The sequence below is a fragment of the Botryllus schlosseri genome, chromosome 2 (assembly GCF_051294905.1).
Source record: "Botryllus schlosseri isolate E-star chromosome 2, Bs_hap1, whole genome shotgun sequence".
Classification (NCBI taxonomy): Eukaryota; Metazoa; Chordata; class Ascidiacea; order Stolidobranchia; family Styelidae; genus Botryllus; species Botryllus schlosseri.
Genome location: NC_137237.1, coordinates 39452967 through 39461084, shown reverse-complemented (window position 1 = coordinate 39461084; position 8118 = coordinate 39452967). Strand labels below are relative to the sequence as shown.

The window sequence follows — 8118 nt, the reverse complement described above, 5'->3', positions numbered from 1 at the left end:
ATGGTCGAGTCAGTTGGACTCAACCAACAGCAAGACTGACACGAAACATCCTTCGCGCTGGAAAGACAACCGTTTTCACAATGACATCAGGTGTCTATCAAATGCAAGAATGCTATCGCGATGCCTATACAGGTTAATCTAAAATTGTGAAGGACAGTGCTAATCCTTACCTTGCTACTACTGCTGAAACAACAACGTCACAACCGCTGAAAAGCAACCCAATGCAATCGGCAGAATTTTTTTTTCATCTGACGTGAATGAATGAGCGAGGGCATTTCGGGTGTTTGTCGAAATGTAGCTTGCAGTCGGCTTCTTGTAATGAATTGTAGTGCTTCAAGTGGTGGTCTGTAGTTCACAGAGGTGGTCAAAGTAGTCAAGAAAGCTACTCAAGTAGAAGTAGAAGTAGCGAAGAAAAAATCTACTGAAGTACCAGTAGAAGTCCTTCTTACATAACCAACCTAAAACTACTTGAAGTAGAAGTAGAATTGACTGACTTTAAATCTAGTCAAGTAATTAAGTAGTTGTGAAAACGATCCTAATTCGTTCGCACGGATTGTCGAAAGCTGCAAATTGAGCTATGCGAAAAGTTCATATTGATGCATACCATGAGGTATCCAATTTTCAACAGCATACGCATTCGCCAACATCATGGGATGAAAATCCAAGTATTGATATGGAAATGCTAGGTATACTAATCCTCCATTTACTCAAACAGCACGTTTTAGAAAATATCATGGTATGGCACCATCCCCCATATTATCGGGACCCTAGTTTAGTCGAAGAGCAATAAGGAGAATTTGTATCGCATACGTTGTAAACACTTTGCGCGATTAGTAATCGTTAATATGATGGATCGTAAAAATGCCATATTGTGTAGCTTTATTTCCGGAAATTAAAGGCATTACGACACTTGCTTTTATACATCAACACTTAACATGTATGTTCTCCAGACAAAAGAACAGAAACTAATTAGAACTCAAAGCATACTACTGGGAATTGAAAGAGAAATATAAATACTACTTCTAAAAGCCGAAAATGTATTTAATGTCTTTATAGTCCAGAAAGTTTCAAAGGTGGTATGCTAAAACAGGTCTAAAGCTAAAAAATGTCAGAGACCACTTTTCCAGATTAGGACACGCCATGGACTGCTAGATTACGATTAGGGTTGGGACTTCGGGATCAAATTTGAAATCCCGGGATCGGGATTTCCCGGGATCGGGATTTCGCTTCTCAATCCCGAGATTTCCCGGTATGGGAAAAATAGTAAAATACCCATACAAGCTCCACAAACAACATTTAGTCCTTGTAATAATGACGCAAAAACCTGAAAGCATCAAGAGTATCATCGTTCAGACCAGGGTTCCCAAACTTAAATTTGCTCGCGGGCCAATTTCGTAGTTTCTGATGACGCGGCTGGCCGCAGTATCAAATAGGGGTATAATCTGTAATTCCAATTAGGTCTTATTTGACGGACCTTGCAGACTGGCATCTTATACACATTGTGAAAATGTGGTTCATTATTGGAATATGCACGTTTGCCACGAAAAAGTCATATTTTTGAATATTTTATTAAAAATATTGTTGTGCTTATGGCATAATCTGGCGAATGAATGAGTTATAGACAGTTAGAAATCAGGCGAGACGACAAATGCATCATGTCATCGTAAAAGCTGTCGAGTTACTACTTCGCAGCTAGCGAACTTTTGACCTAGCGATTCAGGTTTTTGGAGTGGTTTTCGAGTGAATTTTAAGTTCTCTAATCCGAAATAAGATATATTCCAGGTCAGTGGTCGGAAACCTATGGCTCGAGAGCCATATATGGCTCTTTTGGGTATGAGATATGGCTCTTTGCCAAATATTTATTTTTGTGCTGAATTGATCAATATTGCAGCAACTTGTTGGTAAATTTTCATCACGGCCAGAATAAATATTCTCATGGCAGTATGAACGTGTCTTTGCGAGGTGAAGACAATGCCCTCTTCAGGTTTAGGGGCTCGGAACCCCTCTTTTCAAAATCCTCAAATTCAAGTTGCTGTCGCGCCGGCGACCAATATCATTCGCGAATTCGATGTAGGGTGTAGGCCAGTGGTTCCCAAACTTTTTCGGTGTGAGGGCCAAATTTAGAATTTCAGAGTACGGTCGGGGCCGCACGCATACTACGGCTTCGAAACGGACCCAAACAGTCATCATGGCGATTTCGGAATAGTTTTATTGCCCTGGCAAAATTTCAAAACTGTACACTGTTTACCGCTACTTATCTGCTACATTGGGTGTCCGTTGAGTGAATCAGCTTTTCTCGCCTAAACGCTCGAAGCGCGAGAAATTTATTTGGTTTCATGACTGAATTGGTCAATATGATCGAGAATTACATGTATTGCTATCAATTTTCACCCTGTCTCTGTTCACGTCATCTTATTTACCGGTAGGGCTGAGTGAGGTGTGTTTGAAAAGGTATACGCCCCCTCAATAGTAATTAAACATCTCCGGGGGTATACTCGTTGGCAGGAACGTAGCAGTACCCAGCAAACACAAAACCGTAAAAGGATCATCCGGGATCATCTCGATTAGGTTCTGATTTTCTAAGTGTCGAGGGAATGTCTAAAATACGTAGTAGGATGGTCTTGTGGTTATATTCAATCAGAATAAATTCATACTCGGTGTTGTTCCATCTCATGCATTAGGCTTCGTTATATCCGGTAGTTAACCTAATAATGCAAATTTTCTATCTCTCGCGGGTACGACTAAAATACGTAGAAAGGATGACTTTGTCGGTACATTCAATCACGATGAATTCTATCCGGTTTTGTTCGATCTCATGCGGTAGCTTCGTTCTATCCATTAGAAAACAATGTTCTCCCTTCGTTTTATTGCGTGAGGATGTCACCGGTGTTGTATATTCGTGTTGTTGCTCTAAGGTCGAATAGTTTGTTTTCCTCTGATATATATGATCTTCATGCATGATCTTTCGGTAATCTCGCATGTTCAACGAGTATGGTTAATAGTTTTATTCAGAGAATAACTAAATAAGTGATATGTTGTACGTTTAGGAATATGATTATCGATGCGTGACTTCTAGAATATTTCTGCGATTCAAATTTTACGTCATCGCGCCATACAAAGATGTGAAGCGCAACATGTCGCAGCCAGGCATAGTTCGCTCTTTCTGTATGGTAAATGCCGTAAATATATAGGAATTGTGACTGACTGAGGTAGCGGGTTAAAGGTATATATGCAGTAGCATATAGATTATGGGGTATTTCGAATTGCCTGTAGTATATGACGCCTAGAGCTGTTTGACTTTCTGCAAAACAGGTGTTGACAACTATAGAAAAGTTTCAGCTTTTCCAGGTTAGAATTAGAGCTAAACCGTTTTTCCGAATTAGATTACAATTATATTGCTGGCATTTCGCTCTAATTTAGTGAAATTAGACCACTATAATTCGCTTCAAACATCTGAATTACCGGTACCTATACCTACGGTATATCATAATATTTATGCTTGAATTTTCTAGGTATATGAGTCATATAGATACATTCCTGTAGAACACTGATTCATGATTTTATAAAAGTTGGTGCAAGAATGGACATTTTCAACTTGATGTTGATTAATGGAGCAAAATTTGATATTTGAGTGCAATTATACCTCGAATCCAGTGACAAGATTATTAGTCGTTGAAACCAAACGCAGCTTGATTATGTTGGCCCAGAGAATTTGGCTAGCCAGACCATATTGATGGAATATGGTCACAGTAAGATAATATTTTGGGCTATTTTACATGAACTTTCCAACATTTGATTTGATATGTCCACTAAAACAGTTGTTATCCTGCTTTCGAATAAGACCTTAATTGCTGGTTTCAATGGTAACTGTGTTTGTCAAAGGCTGCAAAGGTAATTTCTTTTCCTTGTTAGATGTTTATTTGTTTGTTTGTGGTGTTCATGGTGGTGGTTCGACTACACTGGTCATTTTACACCAGGCCGGTTCTTATTATTATTATTCCGTATCTGCCCGATTACCAGTGAACTCGGCACTTGATGAATTCGGCCGCACAATCTCGGCACTTGGTGAATTCGGCCGTGGTAGATCTCGTAGCGGTACCGGTCACCATGATTGGTTACTGGAATGTTTGCCGGTGAACTTGGCACTTTGAGTGGTTGTCAATGTTGTACGGCGGTCAGGGCATGCGTAGATCACACAGTCACAGCGTGATTAGATCACAGATTGCGTAATTGCGGGAAATAACGCGACGCTCTTCACTTGGTGAACTCGGCCCTTGGAGGAATTGGCACTAGAACACCTTCGCATTAGAAATGCATTTAGTATGAATGAACAGTATCAAACAGGAAATTTAAACGTGTCGTGGCTCGTGGTAGATCTCGTAATCTTGGGATCCTTCAACCGTGTTATCGAGACACCCTAATCCCAGAGTGGAATCGTCTCTCCAAAGGCAAAAAATAATTCATTTTGACGTGATCATGCGAAACATTTGTTGATGAGGAACACTGGCTTGTCGTGATCGATAAACGAAGAAGCGCCGCTTGATGTTCCACAGTTTTGATCTCACATACAACGCCAAGATCCATCTTCTCAAAACTTACACGACACAGGCCCGTGACTCACGCCATCGATTCCAAGCAGACCGCGCGTAGTCGGTATATGAGCGCTGTGTTATTTCCCGTGGCTACGCAATCCGTGATCTAATCACGCCGTGACTGCGCGATCTACGGATGCCCTGACCTCCTTACAAGATTGACGAATCACTTGATAATACTATTATTAGTTTGATAATTCATATTAATAGCTGTAAATACACTTCATTTCAAAATTTCCCGAGGGCCGAATTCACCAAGTGCCGAGTTTGTGCGGCCGAATTCACCAAGTGCCGGGTGCATCGGCAACCATCTGCCCACTTACAGCACGGCCCACTCCTAGGCTTTTTAAGACATGGCTATGCGAATCAGATGGCGAGGAGGAGCCTAGATAAACGGCCAACACTTCGGTAGGAATTATGGAGTCGACGTGTCACGCTCGAACCCGCAATTCATTGGTGTTTAGCTATAATGGAACGTACCACTACGTTTCCTCGCCATACCTTGTAAAATGAGACCGTAGCATTTGGCATTTCGTGTGGCAATTGACTTTTGTGTGGAAAATTGTGTTCGTTTTAGAACTTATCCGAAACTTTTATTCCGCCATAGATTGTATATGATAAAACAATATCGGAATTGATCCTAGAAGAATTCCAAAGCAACTCACCACAAAGGAGGATTTAAAGAAGTTTGATGGAAAATTGAATGAAAGCAAAAGCCTTTGCAAGAGATGTGGTATGTTGAATCTGTTTTGGTATTTTTAAATAGGCCTACTTTGTTGTGCCGATAGCAGACAGTATATATAAACGTAAGATGTGGAAGCTGTCAAGGTGTTTTTAGAAATCCAGTCAGTCAAAGTGGACGATCGTATTGCTTGGATTATATTTAGGCTTATTTTAGCATCTTTGAGATGCAACTCTAAACGTGGACGGTCATGAACAGTAGGGCTCTTCAAAAATGACTTTTTTTCTCAAATCGTACTGGCTACTTGATAAAATTGTTAGGTTACCTAATTTAAGCCTACAAACAAAATATGGTTCAAATCCAGCCAGTATCCGCTTTGCTACAAGAGAAGAAAGTTCCTATTTATTATATAAAAATGAATAATAAAAAATTTGAAGATTTTCTGTTAACCCCATGAAAGTGTTAGGCTGTCTATAGAAACGATGCTCACCAAATTTGGTTCAATTCCAACCAGTGGAAGCGGAGTTATTGCTGTCGAAAAATTTGGATTTTAATAAAATAGTACTTACGGTGAGCACAACTTTAATAAGTAAACAAAGAATCGGTCACCGTAAATACTATTTTATTCAAATCCAAATTTTTCGACGGCAATATCTCCGCTTCCACTGGTTGGAATTGAACCAAATTTGGTGAGCATCGTTTCTATAGACAGCCTAACACTTTCATGGGGTGAACAGAAAATTTTCAAATTTTTATTACCTATTTATTTTTATATAATAAATAGAAACTTTCTTCTCCTGTAGCAAAGCGGTTACTGGCTGGAATTGAACCAAATTTTGTGTTTAGGCTTAAATTAGGTAACCTAACAATATTATCAAGTAGCCAGAACGATTTGAGAAAAAAAGTCATATTTTAAGAGCCCTAATGTCCGTGTGAGAGAAACGTTTTAGGGTAGGCCTACTCATATGTCTCGCAGCGTTCTCTACATAATTGTCAATTGCGATACAAACTGTTTGCTTGTATTGGTAAAGCCATCCAACTTCGAATTGTAAAATGTTGGGAGTCTTGATATCAAATTTTTGAAAGGTGCACTTTGAGAAGATTTCGGAATCTGTCAAATTATACAAAAATTTAGCAAATTCTTTGACATATTTCATCTATTTGGGACTCGATCAACGTAAAAGAATTGGTAATCATTTTATACAATGTATTGTATTTGTAGTTGAAGTATAGTAATAATTCTTATAGTTACCGCACTTGTAACGATTCACGGCCATAACTGGAATAATTAGAATGATGTAACTTTCAAATTGTCATGCATTTTGCAACAACATTGTTCTCAATTTTCAAGGTGCTGACCATTCGAGGAAGAATCACCCACCGGGAATTCACGATCCGTAAACGCGGCCGACTGTTTCTCTCCTCAAGCGGAAGCGACAGAGAAGAGAAACGAAGAGAAAAAAGGAGCAGAAATAGCAAGAGTGTGACAAGTCGCGTCCGTTCGCTTTAATGCGTATTTCCATCCGCGAAGTAGTAGGTGGGAAAACTAATGGGCGTTTGGTTAGGGCTTATATAAGGTTGACTCCAGCGCTGTATTTGCTAAATGTTGCTATGAAATAGGGGTGGTGTCATTTGGTATCAATATTGACTATTGAAAGACCATTTGTTAGTGGTCATGGATTTGTTCGGCCAGTATGCAATAATTTCTGATGGTCACTTCCCGGGCTTCTGTTCTCTAACCCCTCATGATTGTTATTCTGCTTCTAGTAAGACTGTCGATTCTAAGGTTTTATCGTATCATTTGTCGGAGGTTTCGCTCGCTTTATTTACAACGTTTTGCTCTCTGCTAGGTCAATTACTGGCTGAGTATCACTACAGCCTAAGAAACTGCACTAATTCTCATTTTAATGTCTTGCTGGTTATCTTGCTGTCAATTCTAATAATTTATTAATGTCTATACCAGTGCCGCCACTCAAATGTTTTGTTCTCTGTACACAATATTGTTAGGTCTTAAGCTTTCCAGGCAGAGTATCATTCCACTTTCTAGACTTGAGTATATATCTCTCCAACTAGCTGCCAAATAACTGATTCATTTGGATTGTTGAATTGATCATTTTGGACAGAATGTGAAGAAATTTTAGTCAAGAATTCTTTTTGTGTTAGTGGCTGTTTTCAAAGAGTGCTGAAGTAGTCATCGTTGATCTTGATAATCAAGTAGAAGTGACGATTGAAGTCAGTTCTCTAGTCATATAATATTAAAAAATATAATAATAAAACTTGAAAACTTGAGTGGAAATAGTTCAGAATCAAATCCATTTTAGTAAGTATGGGCGAAAAAAATGTAGGAGTCATTCGTTAGTCGCTACCTCTGCCATTTTCGCAGTACGAATGTCTTAGCTATTAATCATCATTTTCATTTTATTTCTGCAGGGTGTTGAAAAAAAAGGCCGCATGCTGGTTATTTAACTGGCTCATCAGAAGATGAAACCTGATGATAAGGACTGTTTTCACTTTCTTTCTAAAGACATTCGTTCGTTTGTTCGTTTTATTTTTTACAACGGCATTATTGCCAATTCGTTTGAAATTAAATTATCACAAATGTGATTAATATGTAGTAAATAATGTGGTGTGTGTACGCAGCCGTGATCAGGTTAAGCCCATAGTGGTAGAAAACAGGTTATTATATCAGGATCTTCTTCTTCTAACGTAGGATCTACATTCTACTCACCATGTTTAAAGGCTGTAGCATCTGCATAATATTTACATTATTGAAGGACATGGAAAAGACGTTGAATTGAGTCGACACAAAATCCCCCTTTCTACGACCTGCCGAGATCTAATATC

The 8118-nt window shown here is 39.1% G+C and overlaps 1 long non-coding RNA gene across 1 annotated transcript; it reads left to right on the top strand.

Annotated features, from left to right (window-relative positions):
* Window positions 1-4669: 4669 nt before the first annotated feature.
* LOC145434641 (uncharacterized) lies at window positions 4670-7878 on the top strand. Its single transcript, XR_013913506.1, has 3 exons — window positions 4670-5325; window positions 6626-6811; window positions 7705-7878. It is a non-coding gene; the product is annotated as an uncharacterized LOC145434641 (long non-coding RNA).
* Window positions 7879-8118: the final 240 nt, after the last annotated feature.